This window comes from Euleptes europaea, chromosome 5 (assembly GCF_029931775.1).
Source record: "Euleptes europaea isolate rEulEur1 chromosome 5, rEulEur1.hap1, whole genome shotgun sequence".
Lineage (NCBI taxonomy): Eukaryota > Metazoa > Chordata > Lepidosauria > Squamata > Sphaerodactylidae > Euleptes > Euleptes europaea.
Window position 1 is genome coordinate 67,366,739 of NC_079316.1, and position 24,918 is coordinate 67,391,656.

Here is a 24,918-nt window from a genome sequence, read left to right on the forward strand (position 1 = left end):
CGATTCTTCCTCAGACGTGCCGGAGCCCGGGGCTATGACACCACCTCTCCAATAGTAGCATGCTTAGCCAAAGGGTGGTGCCAGATTTATACTGGGGTGTTAGGCAACAAGTACAGCAGGAGTTTGCCAGGGCACAGGTGGTACCATTTGTTAATTTCTGCAGTACAGAAGAATCTTGGAAAGAGAAAGCACCAGTCCTTAGTAATGTATTAATCAGCAATACAACCAGTTGCTCTCAAATTAATCATAGAGTCATAGAATCATAGAAACATAGAGTTGGAGAGTTCATCTAGTCCAACCCCCTGCAGGAAATTCACAACTACCTCTCCCCACACCCCCAGAGACCCCTACTCCCAGAAGATGGGGGGGGGACAACCCTCCAGGATCCTTGGCCAATCTGGCCTGGAGGAAAATTGCTTCCTGACCCCATAGTAGTGATTGGCATGTAAGAAAGGGTTACAAGAATGTAGCAGTGCACACTGGAAGGGTTCAGACAAACACTTCCTTTGTGCTGCATGGGTCACTTTGATCATTATTGCAATCCATTTGTGAGTGTCTAACAATTTTTGATTATTGCACATGATTCAGGAAAGAGCAACTCGACTCATGAGTGATATTTTCATTTTTTAATATTTTCTGTGTATTTTTCTTAGTTAGTGAAAAAATGCCTCAGTTAATGAAAAAAAATGAAGTTTATTTACCAATATGCACTCCCAGCAGTTAGTTTTATCTGCTATTTTACTGCATATCTAGTATAACAGTTTGAAGCAGCAAGTTTGCCAAGAATATTACAGTTGTATTTGTAGAATATTCTGAAATAAAACAGAGAAATTGAGACAGCTTTTTTTGGTCTTTAAATTTCTTGGTATGGTTTCATGTGATTTGCAGACCTGTCTGTTACACTGCCTGATTAATGACATTTAAATAACGTGGGACCCAGTTCTGAACTTTAGCTTACCTGAATCTTTCAGAGTTACTGTGTGTGTGTGTGAAGTGCCTTCAAGTCGCAGCCGACTTATGGCGACCCCTTTTGGGGTTTTCATGGCAAGAGACTAACAGAGATGGTTTGCCAGTGCCTTCCTCTGCACAGCAACCCTGGTATTCCTTGGTGGTCTCCCATCCAAATACTAACCAGGGCTGACCTGCTTAGCTTCTGAGATCTGACGAGATCAGGCTAGCCTGGGCCATCCAGGTCAGGGCTCAGAGTTACTAAAACTGTCTAATTTTTTTAATCTTCCTTCATCTTTATATTTTCCCTTTCTGAAGATACATCACTCTTATACCTTAATGGTCCCATTTTCTTAACTTTTTTTTTTTAACTCGGGCAAATTTCCTCATCTCAACATTACCATCTCCAAGTTAAATAGATTGCCACAGCATGATTTCTCTTCAGCAAAACTATTCTAATTGTTCTGTAACAGGTCATATTTATCAGTGTGTCTAGTTGTTTCCAGAAGGCCTTACACCATTTTAATTTCCGGAATTCTACCAACTACCATCCAATACTTTGTAGCCTGTGTTGCACAGCCTAGAGACGAGCTAATGTCACAATCAAGATTTCTGGTCCTGAGAGCTATTACCAAGTTATTTCATAATTTGTTCTACAACCAGAGAACACTCTTATGCAACACTGTGAAACAAATCAAGCAAATTAAGACGGTCTCTGAGAAGCGATTATAGCCTTCGGTGACTTCATTACATTCCTACTACTTCCTCACAGGATCTAAAGGCAACTTGACTTTTTCTTTAACATTCACCTGAGTACAGCTTCATTTAACTCTTGTGTCAATGGTTAACTTTTGTTAAATAGTAATGTGCAAATAGGTGTCGCCACAGAAATGGTTGTGAAGATAAAATGCATATAAAATGAATGCACAGTAAAAACTGTTCAGATGGTGTTCAAACAGCACCAAGAACAACCCATTGATCTGGTGTGGTTCTCTGGTGGAGGTGCACAATATACCTTTGCAGCCTGAAGGGCAAGGGCAAGGGGAGGTGCTAGGGCAAGGGGCAGAACCATAGAAATTCATTTCCAATATTTTGCTATCTTACTCCAAACTGGTATTGGCTGAGGGTGGCCCTTGACATTAGGATGAAACAAGTGGGGACCCGCAAGGAACTTGCGGAAACAGCCATCCCATTCCCACACCTTGGGGTTTTCCCCTCTCCCATCACCCTTTCTCTCTGTCTATCTCTTTCTTCTTCCCCCTACTCCTCTTACAACACATTCCTGAGTTTCAGCGTGGTGGATGGGGGGGGGGGGAGGCCCTGCTGCGCCGCCTCCTAAAACCATTCCCCGCATGCCGAAAAACAGGGCCTTTTAACCCCATAGAGAAAACCGAGGCTGGGCCTGCTTTCACTCTTCTCCACGCTGGCATTTCCAGGGCGAAAGGGGCAGGAGGCTGCCTAACGGCAGCTCCTCTTCCCAGCCCACACAGGGAACGCCTTCCTGGATGCTGGGACGCCTCCTGAGACGCCGGCACAGGCCTTTACACCGGTGGGACTCCAGCAGAAGGCCCCATCAGCATCCTGGGGTGGTGGTGCTGCGGTGGCGCCTGGCATGGGGCCGCCAAATGCCGGCACAGCGCCTTCCTGGCCTCCTAAGGGCTTTTGCCCTCCAGGCTCAGGAATGCGCTGTTACTTTATGAGTACCTATACCTACTGTCACTTTCTTTCTCCCTCACTTTTTCTTTCTCCCATACCTACCGTAACTCCTTCTCTCTCTGTGTCTGTTTCTCCCTTGCTCTCATGACTACTGTGACTTCTCTTTCCCTCCCCCACCCCATTTCTCTCTCTTTCTTTTTCTCCTTCTCCCTAATACTTTGTCCCCTCTTGTCCTGGTCTATTATGGAAGATTTCTTCTGCACCTTCCAGAAGATGGCAACTCACCTGCCTGGGCTAACATTTTCTTGTTGGGAGGTCCGTGAGAGTGAAAGAATGCTGAATTTTGGAAGTGGAGATCAACACTTGCTATGTGCAGAGTTTCTTCCAGAGTCTCTGCATAGGATTGTACTGTAAAGTATGACACAGGAAACCTCTGATTCAAATCTCAAATGGGGATGAGGGTGAGAAGTTTATTTCTAAATAAACTCCCCTCTGTGTGCTTTAATATTTGAGCATTTGGTTCCAGACCAATCTTCAAGCTTAGCACCACTCATCTCCTTGCTGTGGGTAGAATAAAATAGTTCCCCAGTCACATTGCTTTAGACATGGATGGGAAATTTCCTAAGCACCTCACACCTGGTATGTATGTGAATGTATCACAGGGGAACAGTACAGCTGATTTTAAACTATATTAAAAAGTCTCAGATTCATCTCACATCTAGTCTGGTTACGTGTTAGTCTCTCTCTCTCTCTCTCTCTCTCCTCCTGGCTCATCCCTGGCTGATTGGGCCTGTTCTACAGCCTCTCTCTCTCTCTCTCTCTCTCTCTCTCTGTGTGTGTGTGTGTGTGTGTTTGTGAATCTCTTGTGGCCTGCTTTTCCCAGCTTGCCCTCCCTCCAGCCCCATACCCATCCATCCAGTCCCATTGCTGCCGGGCCTGCGCCAGCCTCCTGTGACATAGCAGTGGGAGAAGGCCACCCAGTGTTGTCTACAGCCACAGAGGGCTGCCAGGCTTCAGCAGCATGCCAGTTTCTCATGACCTGGAGGAGGAGAAATGCCACCTGGCATCACTGGCAGCCACAGAGTCTCTCCTCCCCTGCTAGCAGCACCTCCACCACCAACAGTGATGCTACCAGGACCATCGCAGCTCCTGGCCTCCTGCCCCCTCCTGTTCCTGTATCAGTCTCCATGCAGCCCGTTTCGCTCCCCTCACTTTACCGCCGCTCAGCTGTTTGGCAGCAGTGCAGGCTTTCTCTCGCTCTGCCGTGTCTCTGCAGCTTCCCTGGCTGCTCCATAGAGATTTTTTTCTCACAAATGCTACAGCATCCCCCCATTTGCCTGGGAAACTGCGGGGAAAAGCTGCCAGGGGAAAAAGCTGCCCCTTTTGGCCTGTAGGTTTTCTTTCTACCTATATCATCTTTAATTAGGGCTTCCAACCCCCTTATCAGTTTTACCATAGAGTTTCCAGTGATTCCTAGAACTACTTATGTCACTTTTTTAAAATACAAAATTGATGTGACTGCTGTCGGTGTTGTGTGGGGCTCCATATAACTGTCCACATCCTTCCTGCCATTTGCCAGGCACTGCACTGCCCAACATCCGTATCTTTAATACTTTGGATCCCTTTAACTTTCAGGCTGCACACACATGTGGCTACTCTCTGATGAAACTGATTATCTTTATTATGCTTTGGTAAATAATGGCTGTATCCAGACATTGTAATAAGCCACAATTTGATAGACTTCCAGTTTAATGACTTTCTTGATATAGGATACATAGCAAAGTTTGTTCACCTCTGGAATGTATGCACATCATTACATTGTTCTTCATATTATCATTTCCAAGAACATAAAACCACAAAGGATTATATCAAAACAGGTCCTAAGAGAATGAAAAGGGACTTAAGATTTTCAAATACTTTTTACAAATTAGTTCAGGTGGCCCTTGCTACCTTGGTTAAAGACATATCATTTAGCACTGTAGACTCAGCAATGCCAGGAATGAATTTGGTTATTATTAAACAAAGCCCCATTGATCTTCTGAAACTGATAACTGTACTACTGACTTCCTCCATGATTATTTTTCTCAATACAGTGAGTGCTCTGACATTCCTATTCTCAAATTAATCCCAGGTCTCTACCTTTTACTAACTGAATGGTTCTGCAACTGCTACAAGCCAAAAAAGGGTACATTCAGTGACAAAGAAAATAGATCTTTGGCATCATATGAGCAATATGCACAGAAACAGATAATGTGAAAGAAGCAATTTACTCTGGTAAATTCCCTTATTAATCTTCAATGACTGAATAAAAAATGCAGGCACGGGGTGCATCCAGCTAGCTCAAATATACTTATGAAGAGCTTTCTGTAAGAAGCCTATACCAGATCCCAAGGTGCCCACAGGATATGTTCATGAAATTAACTACCATTCTGAACGGAATCTAATTTAAAGCATGTAATGCTTCTGTATGAATTTGCATACTGAATCATAAAATTATTCTGTCATGACTATTCAGAAAAGAAAACTGCTTTGGAAACAACGCTGAAGTTCTTCAGTACTAGAGTTAATCACTACAATAGGGCTTGTATTTATGGCAGCCATTTGTCCTGTTTCTATAGCTTTTACTTTACCCAGTCTTTCCCCCATCCCATACCAATATGCCACTAAAGCCATAAATGCAGGCTTATATCATAGAATCATAGAGTTGGAAGGGATCACCACTGTCATCTAGTCCAACCCCCTGCACAATGCAGGAAATTGTGCTGAAGAAGAAGTGGCTGTTCTGGCTGTTGACCAAGTAAGCCACTATTATGCATGATGGAAGAGGAAGGGGCCTATCCGCTGGACCATGGTGAAAAGATAGCAGGACGCTTGTGGAAAGCAAAGAGGGTCAAGCCTTGGGAGGGACTTAGTGATTGTGCATTGTAGCGTTGGCAGCAGCAACCCTGGCATAATCCTTTTTGGGAAAGGAGAGCAGATGAACATGACAACATTTTATGAGAGAGGGAAGGGGAAGCCTCCCAGGTTCAATCCCCGGCATCTCCAGTTAAAGGGACTAGGCAAGTAGGTGATGTGAAAGACCCCTGCCTGAGACCCTGGAGAGCCGCTGCCGGTCTGAATAGACAATACTGACTTGGATGGACCGAGGGTCTGATTCAGTATAAGGCAGCTTCATGTGTTCATGTGTTCAAATTCACAACTACTCCCCCACCCCACCCCCAGTGACCCCTACTCCATGCCCAGAAAATGCCCAAGATTCCCTCCCTTGCATGATCTGCCTAAGGTCATAGAATCAGCATTGCTGACAGATGGCCATCTAGCCTCTGCATAAAAACCTCCAGGGAAGGAGAGTTCACCATCTCCCAAGGAAGCCTGTTCCACTAAGGAACTGCTCTAACTGTTAGAAAGTTCTTCCTAATGTTTAGACGGAAACTCTTGATTTAAATTCAACCTGTTGGTTCCGGTCCGCCCTTCTGGGGCAACAGAAAACAACTCAACACCATCCTCTATATAACAGCCCTTCAAGTGCTTGAAGATGGTTATCATATCACCTCTCAGTCTTCTCTTCTCCAGGCTAAACATACCCAGTTCCTTCAACCTTTCCTCATAGGACTTGGAGGCAGCAAACACCGACATGAAGCTGGTTCAGCAGATCAAGACCGCAATCTTATGCACACTTACCTGGTAGTAAGCCCCACTGGAACACACTAGGATTTACTTCTGAGGGGGCCTGCATAGAAACAGTCAGCAAACTGGTCAGCTCAACCATGAAGACCTCAGCAGCAGACTGATTCATCTTGGTGATGTGAATGCAGTCTCTCTTTCTTGGAGAACTTCATGTTGCTGTTTATCATCTACTTTCCATAAAATTTCACCCGCACCGTATACCTATGCCTGAACCCCACAAAGCCAAGAGAAAGTGTGACCTGTTGGAGAATGCCTTCCTGTTTTTACAAGTAATTCTTCCATTTTCAGAACCATTAATTGTGGACATCACTGATTATTTCTCCCCTTCTCCTTTCCAAAGTATCTTTCCCTCCAATTATTCAACTTTATTACCTCTTCTCCAACTATCCTCCATTTCTTTTCTTTTCTTTTTGCCATCAAGGCACATCTGACTTATGGCACCTTCATAGGGTTTTCAAGGCACGAGATGTTCAGAGGTAAGAATACAACCTCAGCATTTTTCCTAAGAATACAACCTGACAAGAATTTATAACATATATAAATATATACATATTACATGCTGTAATTCAGAAAGTTTTAAAGATTAAATTTACTATGGAAGCTAAGAGTATGTTACGGGGCAATTTTACTAAAAAATATACCAAATTTTTTTGGAAGAATGGTTTAGATACATGATAATGGCAGCCAGAGTTACATGTGCAGCAAAACCGAAAGCAGAGTACCCTTACAGAGGGGATTGGGAGAGTAAACTGGATGAGTGGGCAATAATGGCAACATTGACAAATTATGTGAACTAGGGTCATGCAAAAAAAAAATCGGTAAATTTCAGGTTTGGATAGATTGGGCCCAATTTTTTCCGGTAAACCCAGATTAAGCCAAATACCCATATTGGTAAATATTGGTATTCGGCTTATTTCTGGGTTTACTGAAAAAATTGGGTCCATTATAGTCTATGGGGATTTTTTTCAAAGCTCCTGTGGGGGCATTTTTGGAGGTAGAGTTTCCAAATTTTCAGGGTAGCTTGCATGAACTCCAAACTTTACTGAAGATTGGGTCAGGGGGTATGATTTTATGGGATCCGGAAGGGGCTGCCCCCTCCTCCATGCATGGTAAAGTTTACAGTGTTTTTCTATGAGAAATGGGGGCTACCCCTTCTGGACCCCATAAAATTGGATCCCCTGCCCCAAACATTACCAAAATTTGGGGTTCATGCAGGGAGAGTCCCTTGGAACAAATACAACTCCTATTGTAAACACTTTATTATAAATCTTAGCGTAACAAAAATGTGATCTACTGCTGCTACCCTTGGAATTTGATGTATCTTCCTCATGCTATAAAATATGTATCAAATCAACTGGCTGCCAGTAATCTCATAGGACGATTACATTGATGTGTTTCTTGTATTAAAGAGAGATCTGGCTTTTCTTTTTGTAATGCATATGCCATTGTTTTACATTTTACAGGATGGTTAAATCCTTTGGCATTAAAGAGATTATGATTAAATAAGTATAGTTAGTTTCTCAGAGAAAGCGTTCCTACCAGGCAGTTCTATAAAATTCTATAAAGATGTCATTAGCATCTAAATTAGTTGAAACTGCAATGTCAATAAAGTACTGGATTGTTATAGAGAAATCTGTTTTTTATACTCTGATAATAATTAGACAAATGTATTTTAAACAGCTAAACACTTGCAAAAATCCTACTCTCAGCCATTGCCACATAACATTCCCAATAAATATCATAAATACATTAACAGAAGAATTAAATTTGTATTTTCCTTTTGCTTCTAATACATTGTTTCCCAAAGTCATGTATATGACTTTGAGCCAGTGTGGTGTAGTGGTTAAGACTGGTGGACTCTAATCTGGAGAACTGGGTTTGATTCCCCACTCCTCCACATGAGCGGCAGACACTAATCTTTTGAACAGGATTTGTTTCCCTACTCCTCCACACGAAGCCAACTGGGTGTCCTTGGGCTAGTCACAGCTCTCTCAGTCCCACCTACCTCACAGGGTGTCTGTTGTGGGGAGGGGAAGGGACGGTGATTGTAAGCTGGTTTGATTCTTCCTTAAGTGGTAGAGAAAGTTAGCATATAAAAACCAGCTCCTCCTCCTTCTTCTATCCATGGATTGAGAAAGTACGTAATGACAAAGGGCTACTATTAATTCAGTAATTCTTATAAATTGTTTTGTATTTTATTAATCTCAACAGTATCTACATATATTTGAAAAACAGTAATACATATATGTGCAAGACATATTATTTATTTCATCTACATGAAGTATATTTGTTTGTTTATTATACTGACTCATCCTTTCATGAAATGGCTAGTGTTGTTTTTTACCTTTCACAGACTGGAAGTCTGGTTAAAAGGTAGACAGCTCAGACCAATAACTTGACCCAGAAGAAAGCTTCATGTGTTTATATAGTTTAAAGTCACTGGTGTGGCTGCCTAGAATGATTATTTTCAGCAATTAGTCTGTACTCATGGGAATCTGCTTGGATGTCCAAGGATCTCACAGGAGCTCACAGGTATCAGAATTAATAAAAATAATGATTAAAGTGTAATACAAAATGTTCCTTGTGGCAAGAATTCTCAATTGTGCTGGATCCAGCTGCTCCCCCCAATGGAAGTGATGGCACTTAGGTTGGAGGAAGGGGGACCTCATTTCCAGAATATGCTGTCAAATCTTCGGGCACATGTGCTGAACTGCAGGTCTTTTCCACAGCTGATAATGTAGTGATTACTAATCTAATTGGCAAAATAAATGTATTTGTTTTATTTGCTTCATTTACATCCTGCCTTTCTCTCCAATGCAAACCCAAAATGGCTTATATCATTCTCCTCTCCATGTTATCCTCACAACAACCCTGTGAAGTAGGTTGGGCTGAAAGTATGAGACAGGCCCAAAGGCACCCATGGTAGAGTGAGGATTTGAACCGGGGCCTCCCGGATCCTAGTCTGACAGTTTAACCACTACACCACACTGAAGTCCAGTAGCACCTTAACAAGTAACAACATTTATTCTGGCATGAACTTCCTTGAGTCACAGCTCACTTCAGATGCATGAACTGTCTTGTGAGCGACCCCTCCTCCCTTGCACTTACCAGGTTACCCTGGGATGGTCAAGAGTGAGACACCCCATCCCAGTGAAGTTCATAGTCCCTGAAGACTGCCTGATGCAGTCTGGACCTTCTTGGGTTGCCAGAGATGTGGGAGGGGACAGGGAAGCCAATGGATGGGCCCACAACGAAGCCATCAGCCAAAACGTGGCTCCTTAATGAGCCGCACCCACACCCCCATTCAAGGTGGGAATGGAGGATGGAAGTAAATATGCCCCACCCAAACCTCTTATGAGGAGCAGTTCTTCTCATGAGTAAGCAAGCATCCCTGACTGTGCCAGTGCATGTTTGGGGTGGGGGGCTCCAGATGAGAATGGCCCAATACTAACTGTGTGGATAGAGGCTTGAAGCCAGCCAGCTGGTGGATAGAGTTGTGGGGAATGGTTACCCTGGTAGCAAGCATAAAGGGAAGGCACACATAGGGAAGAAAGAAACCTGCCCAAGTTGGATAGATTTGCAGACTCCTTGCCAAAACTCCACAGCCTCCCAGTGGTCCCCGGCCCACAGGTTAGGAGCCCCTTTTAGAGCTATTTGTGATTGTGACCATCACTATATCCACTGGCAGTGAATTCTACAATTTATTAATGCTTTGAATAAAGAAGACTTCCTTGTTCATTCATCATTCCTAGACATTCCTGCTTCTGAGCGGGTCCTGGATTTAGATGGCATTAATAACTCTGGTAGATTGTTTGCATCTATAGATGGAGGAATGGTAGCATTTAACACAGTCAGTCATGATATTACATAAGAAAAGCCCTGCTGGATCAGACCAAGGCCCATCAAGTCCAGCCATCTGTTCACACGGTGGCCAGCCGGGTGCCCCTGAGTTCACCCTCCAAAGCAGCCATTGACATCTTTTCTGGCACACACACCCCCAAGTGTTTTTAGGAAGTAAGTGGGGCCAGGTAGGGCTTTTGCTCAGCCAGGTTTTTGATGGATTATTGAAGACTTGATTGGCTGTGCAGTTTTTTTTAAATGTTGCTTTTGTAGCAGCTGCCACCACAGCACAAGGATCTGCCCTGTGTTACTGAAGTTAAGCTGTGGCAATCCTTTTGTGAATGGCTCCGCCTCCTGTGGCAGCCATTTTTATGGCAGCCATTTTGTTGCTGCGCCCACCGTGTCATGTCAGAATTCCAAATGTGCTCACAGGCTCAAAAAGGTTGGGCACCTTTGACATTAAGAGTTTCTACATGGGGTTGCTCTTGAAAACAAATCTGCAACTTGTGCTGTTTATTACTTATCTTCCACTCCACAGAATGCTCATGTGGCGCAGAACGCTCATGTTCCATTACATTAATTATCAATCTGCTTCTGGGTTCACTTCAAGGTTCTTTTAAAACCTTTAAAGCTCTTTGGAGCCTGATAAGATACACTTGAAGATCCATTTCTCTTCATAAGTCCCCTCCCATCAATGATAAGTTTTGTTCAAGTGAATTTTGAGGCGAATATTTCATACAATTTCTCTAAAATAGCTGTATAAAAAGAATTTTTCAGTTAGCCAGATTTAGAGGATGTTATTGTCATTCTTCCTGTAATGATAGTAAGGCTAAATAATGGCACTGGTGTGAAGTCCTTACGCAACACATAGTGGAGAAACCAGATGAATCATTTAAAAGGCCTTGTGAAATATTCTGCCTCTTCTCCTTCAGAGTCCTTCCTACAAGATGAACATTGAATGCTAATAAACCAGCGGGTGACTTGCTTCATATAAACAAAATCACAAATACATTTCACAGGTTCCAGTTTTTATCTAGAAAAACAATAGACGGCAAGTTTATGCTTCCATTGAGGTACTTTTAGTACCGAATTAATTTACTACTTCATAGTGAAATGCCCAGTGTGTACTGAAAACATTAATGCAATCAAGTATTCTACTGTCACTGGAGAGCAATTTTGTTATCTTAAGCTCATTAATATTTCAGCCAGGTTCTAATGTAAAATTATGATATTTCAAAAACCATAGTTAGGGTTTTGAATATTCAGAGGGAAACACAGTCAGTAGTACTCAGGGGCATCCCAGTTCTGTTGTAGAGATGATAAGGATAGCAGTTACTTTGTAACTTCCTGAAGGGTTATTACAATCATTTGGGGAGAGGATTGCCATTCAGGAGCAGGCAACTGGTAGGAGTTGGTGGGGGGGGGGGATGCCATCGTGCAACAGTAGGGTTGCCAGGTCCTTCTTTGCCACCGGCGGGAGGTTTTTGGGGTGGAGCCTGAGGAGGGCGGGGTTTGGGGAAGGGAGGGACTTCAAGGCCATAGAGTCCAATTGCCAAATCTGCCATTTTCACCATGTGAACTGATCTCTATCGGCTGGAGATTAGTTGTAACAGCAGATCTCTAGTACCTGGAGGCTGGCAACCCTATGCAACAGTGATATTTCATTTATGGGGAAATCCTATACATGATGTCTGTCTGGTCTAGGAATTTGGAGTTGGAGCCTGGGGAGGGTGGGGCATAATGCCATAGAGTTCACCCTCCAAAGCAGCCATTTTCTCCAGGGGAACTGATCTCTGTAGTGCAGGGATCTGTAGTGTGGAGATCAGTTGTAATTCCTGGAGATATCCAGGAGCTACCAGATAAAACCATAGAGTTTCCAGCAATTCCTAGAGCAGACTGACATCATTTCACACTGTTGCCCTAACAGTGATTTAATTTTTTCTTTCCAGCTGACTGCAGGAGCAGTAGCAGCAGGAAAAAAGAACCTGGCATTCCAATCTGAATATGTGGTCATATGTACTCTCCAACCACATTGTCTAGCTGAGGAAAGCAGAAGGGATAAGTAACTGACCACTCTGATGGCAGTGCCAAGTCTGTAATGGTTTATTATAGTTTTTTATTTTGTTCCACATTAGCTCTCCAGATATTATAGATGATCATCCCCCTACAAAGTATCTCAATAAATATCATGTAATTCCAATGAACATGTCCTTATTATTCGGTAGCTATTTGCATTTTAGACTTGCCTCTCATTTCAAATGCTTCTCAGTCATTTTTTTTTTTTTTAAACAATATCAGCTCTTTCAAGATATTAAGATATGGGGTGATTTTATTTTTTTAAGTTTTTACAAGAGTAGGCAAACTGGAATAATATATTTGCAGAGCAAGTTATCTATAGTTTATAGTTATTTTGTCAATGTAAGGGAGAAAAGTGTGTGTGCACATTCCCATCAGTGGACTCATAGAGGGCATTGTCTGAAAAGATGTAGTACCTGGATCAATTGGAGGAGCCGGAACAAGAGGACCATTGGGCTTGGGCTTAGGGTTGCCAGCCTCCAGGTGGTGGCTAGAGATCTCCTGCTATTACAACTGATCTCCAGGTGACAGAGGTGAGTTCCCCTGGAGAAAATGATCGCTTTAGCAATCTGACTCTATTTCCCAACCCAGAGCTGGCAACTCTTCTTGGGCTTCAGATTTAGATACTTGCTAATGTTTGGGCATTTGATAGGCTTTGTAACTTGTTTTTTGTGTACATCATGTAATATTTTCATTTTTATTATGCCTAGGGGCTAGGTTTGCCAACCTTCAGGTGAGGGCTGGATACCTCTGGGGATTATAACTGATCTCCATACTACAGATATCAGTTCCCCTGGAGGAAATGGCTGCTTTGGAGGGTGGACTCTGGATTATACCCTGCTGTCCCCAGGTTCCACCCACAAATCTCCAGGAATTTCCTAACCCAGAGTTGGCAACCCTATTAGGGGCCTTAGAGGTTGGAATGGCCAGGCTCAGTTCTTTCAAGACCTCTGAGGGGGCCTGTTTGGTACTAGCAACAAACCACCTCCAACCCACTGTAGGCAGCCAAGGCTTGGAAAACTTCAAGCAGACTCAAGGTCCAACCGATGTGCACTGTTTATATGAACTGATGGATATAAACAGAGTGCCACAGAGTTGCAGTTAATGGCCATGAGCTGATGTGACTATATTAATAGCGCTGGTGTGGCTGCAGTCATGGAAGCAGATGCAAAAGTATTGCATAAACATCAGATAAATATACTTCAGGGCATACATGGCTTTGTCAGTAATCCAGTAACTTCTAAGGATTTGCTTTCAGCTGCTACTAGCAGGCTGCCTAGTGTGATGGTGACTGCTATTCACTGCACATATGCAAAAACAGTATATGATGTTGAAATGCAACTAATTGTAAACATAACTATTGAACTGCAAATACTGACAATATAGAATCATAGAGTTGGAAGGGACCACCAGGGTCATCTAGTCCAACCCCCTGCACAATGCAGGAAATTAACAACTACCTCCCCCCCCCCACATCTCCAGTGACCCCAACTCTCCCCCCGCCATGCAGGATCCCATAATCAAAGCACTCCCGGCAGATGGCCATCTAGCCTCTGCTTAAAGACCTCCAAAGACGGGGACTCCACCACGCTCCGAGGCAGCACATTCCACCGTTGAACAGCCCTCACTGTCAGAAAGTTCTTCCTAATGTTTAGGTGGAATAGCTTTTCTATTAGTTTAAATCCATTACTCCGTGTCCTAATCTCTGGAGCAACAGAGAACAAGCTAGTTCCCTCATCAACATGACATCCCTTCAAATATTTAAACATGGCTATCATGTCTCCCCTCAACCTTCTCTTCTCCAAACTAAACAAACCCAACTCCCTAAGTCTCTCCTCATGGGGCATGAATTCCAGACCTTTGACCATTCTGGTCGCCCTCCTCTGGACCACCAGAATGGATAACCTATGCAAGTGAAAATGGGAATGATAAGCCAGGTAGGTTAAATTTCCATCACTGGTGACAATCCCAGTATTACTATACAACCTCAATTATTGTCAAAAATAATAAAAAGGTTGGCTTATTTGCATTCTTATAATATCTTTGTTTAAAAGATCGCTTTAAATATTTTAAATAAAGGGATTCCTGAACACAAAAATTGTTGTTTTGCCTCTCTGTGATATAAGGTTGAAAAGTAATTTCTAGTGAGAAAAATAGAATGTGTACTCTAAAATAGCTTTGTAGTAGGAAAAATAGTTCTAATTATCGGTGACTCTTATAGAGTCTTTGCTTATGTAACCTTAATTAAATTGAGTGGGAATGAAAAAGAAATAACACGGCATGGGCTTTGTCTATTAATTATAAGCCACCCAAAATTACAAAGGAAGGATCCTGACAACCAGATTAGGCCTTTTGCCTTGTGATAGAAGAGGGAGCCATCCTCTCTGCCTACTTGCATCTGTCTCATATACTGATATTAATATAAAGTTTATTATCTACAGCCATCACAATCCACCATACAAAACATTAAAATAATATAAAATAACTTTGAAATAACTTTAAAACAGTCTGACCCCCAAGAAGCTAGTATTTAAATATGTTAAGTCATCTGTCTCATATAGGGTTGCCAGCTTCCAGGTGGCTGGAGATCTCCTGAGATTACAACAGATCTCCGGACAATAGAGACCAATTCATCTGGAGAAAACGGCCACTTTGGAGGTGGACTCTATGGCATTATACCTCACTGAAGGCCCTTCCCTCCCCAAACCCCACCCTCCTCAGGCTCTACCCCCAAAATCTCCAGGAATTTCCCACCCTGGAGCTGGCAATCCTAATCTCATACAAAACTTTGCATAGTTCAGTGACACAGTTATTTCCCACCTGGACTGGCACAACATTTTGCACGTTTTGCCATCATGGGACAAATACCGTAGTTAGAAATTTTTGCACTTTTTGTACTTGATCATACTCTTGTCTTAGACAGCAGATCAGAAAGTCAGGCCATAATGACATGGCCCTCATTAGCCCTCTTTAATCTGTTATACATGTGGTGCAGTTTCCCTTTTTCTTATATAATGAAAGCTATGGCCGTCCATAAAGACTATGAAAGTCTGTCCAAGTGTTAGCACACTTTGTACCAGTGGAACATGCTAAGAATAAGAAGCAGAAGAGCATCTAGTTTCTGGTTCTATTTGTCTGTCAGTAATGAAGAAGCTGTCTATCAAAGACATCTGTCTCCTATTAATGATTTATCAGTGAAGGTCTTAGGAAATCCTGTGGCTTGGAACACTGCCTTAAAACCATCCAGACTAAAGCTTCAGTCAATCTACTGATCAAACCAATTAAAGATGCGGTCCAAACATACACACCAAAACCCCTTGAGTCACAAGGGGGAAAAAAGGAAATTGTCCTGGTGCTCTTTTTCATTTGTGATATGCACGAGTCTTTTCCCACCAAGGGGCTGTTTTCTGCATTCAGTAATTTTGCATGCATTCATTAGCCTTTGATGTCAGAATACTGTCTAACTGGTTGAAGAAGCTGGTAAATTTGCATCCTCCAGTATCATCTATACATGAGACAGATGGCCTGTCTAGTACTGAAGCAGCTTCTAAAGTATAAAGGACATGCTCTTTTTCCCTCAAAAAAGTGAGAAATTGACAACATACTGTTCTTTCAGAAAATTCAAACACAGGTATTAGTACAAATGTAGAATGAATTTACAGATATTTTAAGTGGAGTGAAGGCATAACATAACCTTGTGGGAAAGTGCATTCTCAATACATCTGCAAACATGTGTTTTTGAAATGCCAATTGCCTTTTGTGCTATTTGTTTAGGGAAAAGCAAGTATTTCCCCCCAGATCTTTCTCTCTCTATATCCTTAGACTTCATCTAATTGAGAAAGTATCTATAAAGGAGTCTCTTTTATGCATATTACTGCTATTCTAAGTCCCTAAAAGTTTCACAAATGCACCAGAGTTTTCTTGTTACGGTCATATAGGCTGTACTAAAATTCTAAGAGAATTTTGTCATAAAAATAAAACTTTTCTATACCTTATTAGGGTGTGCACTGAGAATATCAATGATGATTTCGGGGGCCTACAAAAGAGGTAAACTATTCTCTCATTCATAGTCAGGGCAAGGATCTGATGTATCTTCGTGGGGTTGCCAGGTAGCTAAACCTGATGAGCTCTGTGGTACCATGATGCAGGGAAAGACTGGCCATTTAACTTACAGGGAAACTGTCGCGATGACTGGCGCAATGGCGACTGGCATCAGCTCACCAATAGCCTCCTGCTGCTGCTGCACTGCTTCCACTTTGTGGGGGGGAAATAATAAGTAAACCAATTCCTGTTGTTGGTGGCCACTGAACTGAGTGAATGATTTTATTATTACGGCAATAGCCAGACAAACTACAAACCTTATCAGTTAAAATTGATTACATAAATAAATAATTAGATTAAAACCTCTCTATACATAATACAGAAAAAGTTGTATCAATTAAAAATCACCATAATCACAAGGCACTGAACTGAGTGGTCCTGCAGGGCTGGCTTGTATTGCAGCAAAGACTATTCAGCTTGGCTGGCACCAGGGCTCTTTTAGATTCCTGCCCTAATTTCATCATATTAGCTACATGTTCCCCAATTGGTTGAATCACTCAACAAGACAATTACATTTTAAAATGGGAGACAGCTGATCAAATAGGAGCCTGACAGGTTTCCTGTTTCAAGGTTTTTAGAGAGAGAGACAGTCTGCTGTAGTGAACACACATGAACACACGGAGCTGCCTCACACTGAATCTGACCCTTGGTCCATCCAAGCCAGTATTGCCTACTCAGACCAGCAGTGGCTCTCCAGGGTCTCAGGCAGAGGTCTTTCACATCACCTCCTTGCCTAGTCCCTTTAACTGAAGATGCCAGGGATTGAACCTGGGACCTTCTGCATGCGAAGCAGATGCTCTACCACTGAGCCACATTTTGGAGGACTTTCATTCATAGGGTCGCCATGAGTCAGAAACGACTTGACAGCACTTAACACACACACACACAGCTACAAGTATTGCAGTCTGTGGCTCTTGAGTGACACAGTGAAGCAGTCTCTGTTCTCTCTTTGCTTCTGAAGGTCAGATTAGGCATGAAGAGCCTATTGCAGAATGTCACACAGCTTTAAAAGGGGGCCTTCAAAATGATTAATTGAATTAGCAATTAAATGGAGTTGAGGAAAGGAGTTGCTGCTTCCTGGGTGAGAGTGTATTCCAGCCTGGGCTGAATAGGACCCGCTGCTCAGCCTCATCCTATCCCTATGCATGAGGGCCCAACTTGATGTTATGGCATCCACGGGTATGACTTATGGATGCTGACACCACTTTAGAGCTGAACTAGACGATTTAAAAACCCCTCAAGTGTGGTGGTGTGGGACCAAGTGATATTGTTCTCTCCTTGAGCCTTTTCAAGTGCCTAAACAGCTGTCAGGGCCCAGGGGTCAGAGCTGTGGATACCATGAAGTCTGGTTTGGCCCTGTGGCACTATTAAGACCTTCTGGAAAGGAGTGAAACCTGTCCTGCCAAAAACCTTTTTATCATTTAAAAGGTAAAGGTACTCCCCTGTGTAAGCACCAGATCATGGGGTGACACCACATCCCAACGTTTACCAGGCAGACTATGTTTATGGAGTGGTTTGCCATTACCTTCCCCAGTCATCTACACTTTACCCCCAGCAAGCTGGGCACTCATTTTACCATCCTTGGAAGGATGGAAGGCTGAGTAAACTTTGAGCTGGCTACCTGAAAACGACTTCTGTCATGATCAAACACAGGTCTTGAGCAAAGCTTTTGACTCCAGTACCGCAGACAGCTGAGCAAATAGGAGCCACGGGGCTCTATATTTTATCATTTAGAGACAGTAAAATTGTGGATAATAGGCAGTAATCTAGGCTTCTATGTTCTCAATTGTAACTTGTGGACTTCATCATGTAGGACCATTGAGTGCTGCAATGCAGAGTAAATGTATTTTAATAAATGAGAAATGGGGAATAATAGAGAAGTATTAGAGGAGGAGGGTGGAGCATCTTGATGACGAGGTGCTTTTTAGTTCTAACAAATGACAAGGAAGAGCAAAAGAGAGAAGACATGGATACAACACCAGATGAGGGCGTGTGGCTCAAGATGAGCCAATGGGAAGCTCTGCCAGCATGGCATAGTGGTTAAGATCAATGGGCTCTAATCTGGAGAACCAGGTTTGATTCCCCACTCCTCCACATGTGCAGCGGAATCTAATCTGGTGAACCGGGTTGGTTTCCCCACGCCTACACATAAAGCCAGCTGGGTGACCTTGGGCTACTCACAGTTGTCTTGTGCTCTCTCAGCCTCACCTTCCTCACAAGGTGTCTGTTGTGAGGAGAGGAAGGGAAGGAGATTGTAAGCCGGTATGACTCTCCTTAAAAAGGTAGAGAAAAATCGGCATATAAAAACCAACTCTTCTACTTCTTCTACTTCCAGGATTTATCTTAAACATAGCCTTTTGAAAACAACAGCAGACAAAGAGTGCCAGAAATTTTCTTAACTACTGAAAACTAGAGCTCAGTTGCAAAACTCAGTGCACAAAGATGTTGTCATTTTAAAACAAAGGTTAATTAACTTTGAAAAAATGAATTTGATTGCAGGAAGAAAAGGACTGAAGATGCTATAATCATGAAGACAGCGCTAACTTCATTTCAACTGGTACACACATAGCACAGTGTTCAAGGACCATCACTTTGAAGCATGGGAGGATTCAGTATAGTCTTGAGTGTGGTTCACTGAACCCACACAAACATCTACAAATTTCTCTTAATAACTGGTTCCACTGAGAACCTTTCACACATCTCTGATTCTGCCCCCCCCCCCCACACACACACACCAAAAATACATCAGAGAACAGCTATTCCAAAAGTTAACTTGGGGATTCAGTTTTAACTTACTGTGTTAGAAGAACATACGACTGACAGCCAAACATGAATAGAGCACGGTTGCTGCGGCGTGCCAGATGGGTAGCATTTCCTTTCAAAAGTGAGAAACACATGAGGGAAGTAGGGAGAAAGGCCTGCTTTGAACTGGGCTTGAGTCTCTCCCACTTATCAGCTTCTCTGCACCACCTGCAGAGTTCTCTTATCACTGAGAAAAGAAAGGAGCTGAAGGAGAATTACTTTTCATAACATAGGGAGGGGAGAGAGAAGGCCAGCCTATAGGTTGGTAGTTCCTTCAAAGCAAATGCCAAGAAGCCTTGCAATGTATTCACCCTTCCTCTGTATCCCACCCATGAGAATAATGGGTATTCCCCTAAAGAAAGAATCAGTCGTACTAAATGATAAACACCATCTTTTTTAATACAGCAGATCAATGGCCAAATCTTAACATGCTGTTCTGGGGGATGCAGGACTCAGCGGTACAGTGCTAATGAGGGATCAGACAACATGGCCATTTTAGTTTCTTCTTGATTTTGTATGTTACTATTATTTTGGTCCACCACATTGTTGATACTCTCATTAACGTTTATTGAATGGCATTTTTACACCCTTTATCTAAAGTTTATGAGCAGTTGATACACAAAAACACCTTTAAAATGTACATTTTTGCAGTAGAATTTCAGTGAGATGAAACAGAAAATGGAGCAAAAATAAATGGGTTCATTTTTCTCAAGAGACAAATGAAATTAAACTGCGGATATTCAAATTATACACTCTGATCTGGATGTCAGTTATAACATAGGTACATCAGAAGAAATGCCTAATACACCGCCTGGGCTATTTATGGATCATTTTGAACCAGTTTCCTTGATAGATGTGGACAAGCTCATGGAATCTGTGAAGGCCACTACTTGTATTGTGGATCCTTGCCCATCCTGGCTGATAAAATCATTTAAGGAAAGACTGCATCAACAAACCTTAGCATATATTATAAATCAGTCATTAATTCAGGGCACCTTCCCTCAGCCACTCAAAGAGGTGGTTATTCATCCGCTACTTAAAAAAAAAATCCCTACAGAAAAATGACATGGTCAATTATCACCCGGTCTCTAATCTACCCTTTCTGGACAAAGGGATTGACAGCGTAGTAGCAAACCAACTCCAGGTCTTTTTGGATAACTCATCTGCCCCAGACCATTTTCAGATGGGTTTGCTAGCTTTAGTTGACAACCTCAGTCTGAGTGTATACAAAGGCCAAGCCTCTCTGCTGCTGTTATTGGATTTATCTGCAGCCTTTAATACAGTAGATCATCATCATCATTTGTTTATTACGGTCAAATACCAGTTTGCACAAAATGAGATATCATAATAATTAAAAACAAAATGTCTGATATTTGCTCAAATAAATCGTAAATTTAGTTACAACAACTCTTGGTAAAATAGTCTGTTTGACGTAAAAGTCATTTTAACAGCTTCTTCTGACTTATTGCACATGCCCTAGCACAGAATCTCACAACCTGATAGGTAATATCTTTAACAGAATCATCTAATAGTAAGGTGGTATAGCTAACTGTCTCTATCTGGGAAGCTAGACAAAATTGGATCAATGAGCTTTTTACGTATGTCTTGATAAAATGGGCAGTGTAATAGAACATGTTCAACCGTTTCCACCATTCCAGATTGACATGGACAGAGGCAGAATTCGTAAGGGAGACGGGCATACATCCCATCAAGAAGAGCAGATGGAAGGGCATTAAAACGTGCTAAAGTGAAGGCTCTCCGATGTTTAGGGTGATCTAAGATATAGAGATAATTTGGAGGGGCCGAATATTTTTTACGGTTCTCCAATACAGTAGATCATGCCATCTTGTTGAGGCTGACATAGGTATCAGGGGATGTGTGTTGAACTGGTTCAAATCATTCCTCATGGATTGAACTCAAAGGGTTGCTATTGGAAACCAGTTGTCTTTGGTGTGGGACCTATCTTGTGGTGTTCCAGAGGGCACAATTCTATCCCCCATGCTTTTCAATCCCTATATAAAGCCCTTTGGATAAATCATTTTTTGCTTTGTGGTTGGTTGTCATCAATATACTGATGATACTCAGCTCTGTATATCCTTATCCAAATCTCCTGATGATGTGGCAGAGGTCCTGAATTGCTGGTAGGCTGTGGTGACTAACTGGCTAAAAGTGAACAAACTGAAACTAAACCCTGAAATGAAAGAGGTCATGGTGTCTGGGAAGGAGGAGGTCTTGAAGGACATTGTTCTCCTCACTTTTGATTGAATCCAACTGACCCTTGTAGACTCAGTTAAAAGCCTTAGGGTCCAACTTTATTACTGGAGAAGCAAGTTGATGCATCTGCAAAAAGACTTTCTGCCAACTCAGCCTAGCTCGTAAAATGGCCCCTTACTTTGATACAACTGAGCTGGCCATCTGGATCCATAACACAGTAACGTCAAGACTAGACTACTGTACATTGGTCTTCCCTCAAAATCAACTTGGAAACTCCAACTGGTCTAGAATGCTCAGCTATTAACCAAAGCTAAATGGAGAATGCATATTACTCTCATTCTGCAGTTGCTCCATTGGCTGCCTATCTGTTACCAGGTCCAGGTTAAAGTATTGGCTATCACATACAAAGCCCTTCATGGCCTTGGCCCCTCTTATTTGCAGGACCACCTCTCTATCTTCTGCCACAACAACTTTGCTCAAGTCAGTAAGGGCTTTTGCAGGTGCCTGCCTGCAAATAGGCAAAATCAACAATTGCCTGTACTCATGTTTTCTCTTTTGTGGCTTCTACCTTGTGGAACTGTTTGCCCGAGAAGGTCAGGAAAGTCCCCACTCTACCAGCTTTCTGCAAACTATGCAAAATTGAACTATTCAAGAGGGCTTTTCTGCACAGGTAGTAGAATTGCACTGTACAAGATTGTTTTACAAATTTTCTTGGATGAATGATTAGGGACTGTGTCTATACTGCTGTGTATAGCTTATTATAAGTAGGCTCCTACTTATGTAATTTAGGTACCGCTTAATGTGTCATGTGAATACTTATGCTATGCTTCAGTTCTTTCTGGTGGTTCCAGACTTCTAAAAATCCTAATGAATTGATTATTTACTGTCCCATTTTGTTGATTGTACTGACTCACTCCATTCAATCCGCCTTGAGAAAGATGGAACATAAGTAATGCAAATAAATAAATACAATTGAAGCAAACAGCTTTTGAAATTTGAGCTTATCCCCAGTGTTAACTAGGCATGCTGTGATCTTCAACATGAACACAGTACCCTCTTTTATATGTGAGGCAAGCTCCTGATCAGATTGTCTTGATTGTTGTTAAAATCCATTTTGAATAGCTTTGTGTGTAAAGTGCCGCCAAGTCGCAGCCGACTTATGGCGACCCCTTTTGGGGATTTTCATGGCAAGAGACTATCAGAGGTGGTTTGCCAGTGCCTTCCTCTGCACAGCAACCCTGGTATTCCTTGGTGGTCTCCCATCAATACTAACCAGGGCTTCTGAGATCTGACGAGATCAGGCTAGCCTGGGCCATCCAGGACAGGGCTTGAATAGCTTTACAACTGTGTAATAGTTGCTTGTTTTACAGAGCCAAGTTGTTTTACATAAACACATGAAGCTGACTTATACTGAAGCAGAACATTGGCCCATCAAGGTCAGTGTTGGTCAGTGTTGTCTACTCATATGGGGAGCAGCTCTCCTGGGTCACAGTCAGACGTTTTTCACATCACCTACTGTCTCATCCATTTTTTAAAATTGGAGATGCTGGGAATTGAACCTGGGACCCTCTGCATACCCAGTAGATACTCCATTACTGAGCCACAGCCCCTGAGCCATTGCAGCTTGCTGCCAGTTTTGCTCAGTCTGAGAACCAAATTTAAGTCATGGTGTGGTCATTAAAGTGACCTACTTGTATTGTAAAACAGGAAATAACTTGCAGGTCATCTTCTCTGTGGGTCTGTGCAATTGGAGGCATTTTAAAATTATCAGTATAAATTATCAGTATCTGCTACTTTGCATTGCCTACCTACTTTTGCTCCTCTGCATCTATTCAAGAAGTAAACATTAAAAGGGTTCATAGACAAAGCAGGCACACAGAAACATGAATATATGAACACATGAACACATGAAGCTGCCTTATACTGAATCAGACCCTTGGTCCATCAAAGTCAGTATTGTCTACTCCGACTGGCAGCCGCTCTCCAGGGTCTCAGGCTGAGGTCTTTCACATCACCTACTTGCCTGGTCCCTTTAGCTGGAGATGCCGGGGATTGAACCTGGGACCTTCTGCGTGCCAAGCAGATGCTCTACCACTGAGCCACGGCCCCTTACTATATGCTAATAGTAAGTCTCAGTTCAAAAATTTTGCATTGAATTTTTTTTCACCCTGAGCTTTTTAATACTGGTGGTGGTAAAAGATGAGTGGGGGAAAGGCAGCTTTTTCAAAAAAGTACAGAGGAATGAGAAAACAGCATAATTGTACATAATCATATGTATAATCATATACATAATCATACAGCATAGTCAAATATATGGACACATCAGATGCATCTGAATTTGTTTTGAAGTTTGTCATTTTCCAAAGGAATATTACAAGGCATACAAATAAACATATAAACATACACATCAAATTCTTACATTATAATGAAACTTACTGTATACGTTCTATTGTACTTTACCTTCTTTAAATGTTATAATAGCATATCCAGTGACGTATTTCTTGCTTAAATTTTAACATTCTATTATTTTTATCATTTCACAACTACGTACTCAAGAAATGCTTTCTTGAAATACTGCATCTGAATTTGGAACTGTTTGCCTAGCAGTCAACCTCTATTTACAACTAACAAGCAGGACATAAGCCAAACCGAAGCGCTCAATCATGCTTAGTGCAGAAATATCTTTAGATGAAAGAATTGCTTCCTTTATGTAAAAGCAGACATCCATTCTAAGAATGATGGAAGTGGCTTGAATATATTTTGCTTTGAAAACAATGAATGAGAAGACAGGGAATGTATTCTCACATTTATTTTTTGTTTATTTTAAGTGTTTATATTCTGCCTTTCAACAATGGCTTTTAAGACAGCGAATAAGCACAGGCTCAGACTTACCTACGATCCCAGTTTGCTGGCATGTGCTAGAGAGGACTGGGAGTTGGCACAAGGTTCAGGGGCTTGTCCAGTAAGGCAGGGGCTCAGCTGGGCAGCCAGCATGCTGCCACAAAATGGCAGCCGGTGGGGAAGCTGGAGAAGGAGCCATAGTGTTTCTAACTCCAGTTGGGACTTTTCCTGCCCTGCTGCACACCTTCCCGCCCTGCCCAATATTTCAAATGGGCCAATAAGGCCCTGGCTCAATAGGGGCAGGCTGCAGACCTGAGCTTTTGCACTCATGACCACCAACCAGGTATTTAAGAAGCCCTCTCCCTTGCCCAGCTCAGTCTTAGGGTTGCCAACTACCAGGTACTAGCTGGAGATCTCCCGCTATTACAGCTGATTTCCAGCCAACAGAGATCAGTTCACCTGGAGAAAATGGCCACTTTGGCAATTGGACTCAATGGCATTGAAGTCCCGCCCCTCCCCAAAGCCTGCCTTCCTCAGGCTCCACCCCAAAAACCTCCCGCCGGTTGTGAAGAGGGACCTGGCAACCCTACTGAGTCTGCTTCCTGATTTGTCTGCTTACGGAACAGCATCCTTCATTAGCTCCAGGTGGGTATGTTTTTGGAGACAGTTCTTAATAGCAACAGGAGGCAAGGAGTATGTCTGTGGCTTTCACTTTACACACAAGTAGACTCACAGGGCAGATAACCTACTCCC

General features: G+C 42.5%; 1 non-coding gene across 1 annotated transcript; it reads right to left on the reverse strand.

The window, feature by feature from the left end:
- Window positions 1-17,055: 17,055 nt before the first annotated feature.
- Window positions 17,056-17,127, reverse strand: TRNAA-CGC (transfer RNA alanine (anticodon CGC)). The gene has a single exon. It is a non-coding gene; the product is annotated as a tRNA-Ala (tRNA).
- Between the last annotated feature and the right edge of the window lie 7,791 nt (window positions 17,128-24,918).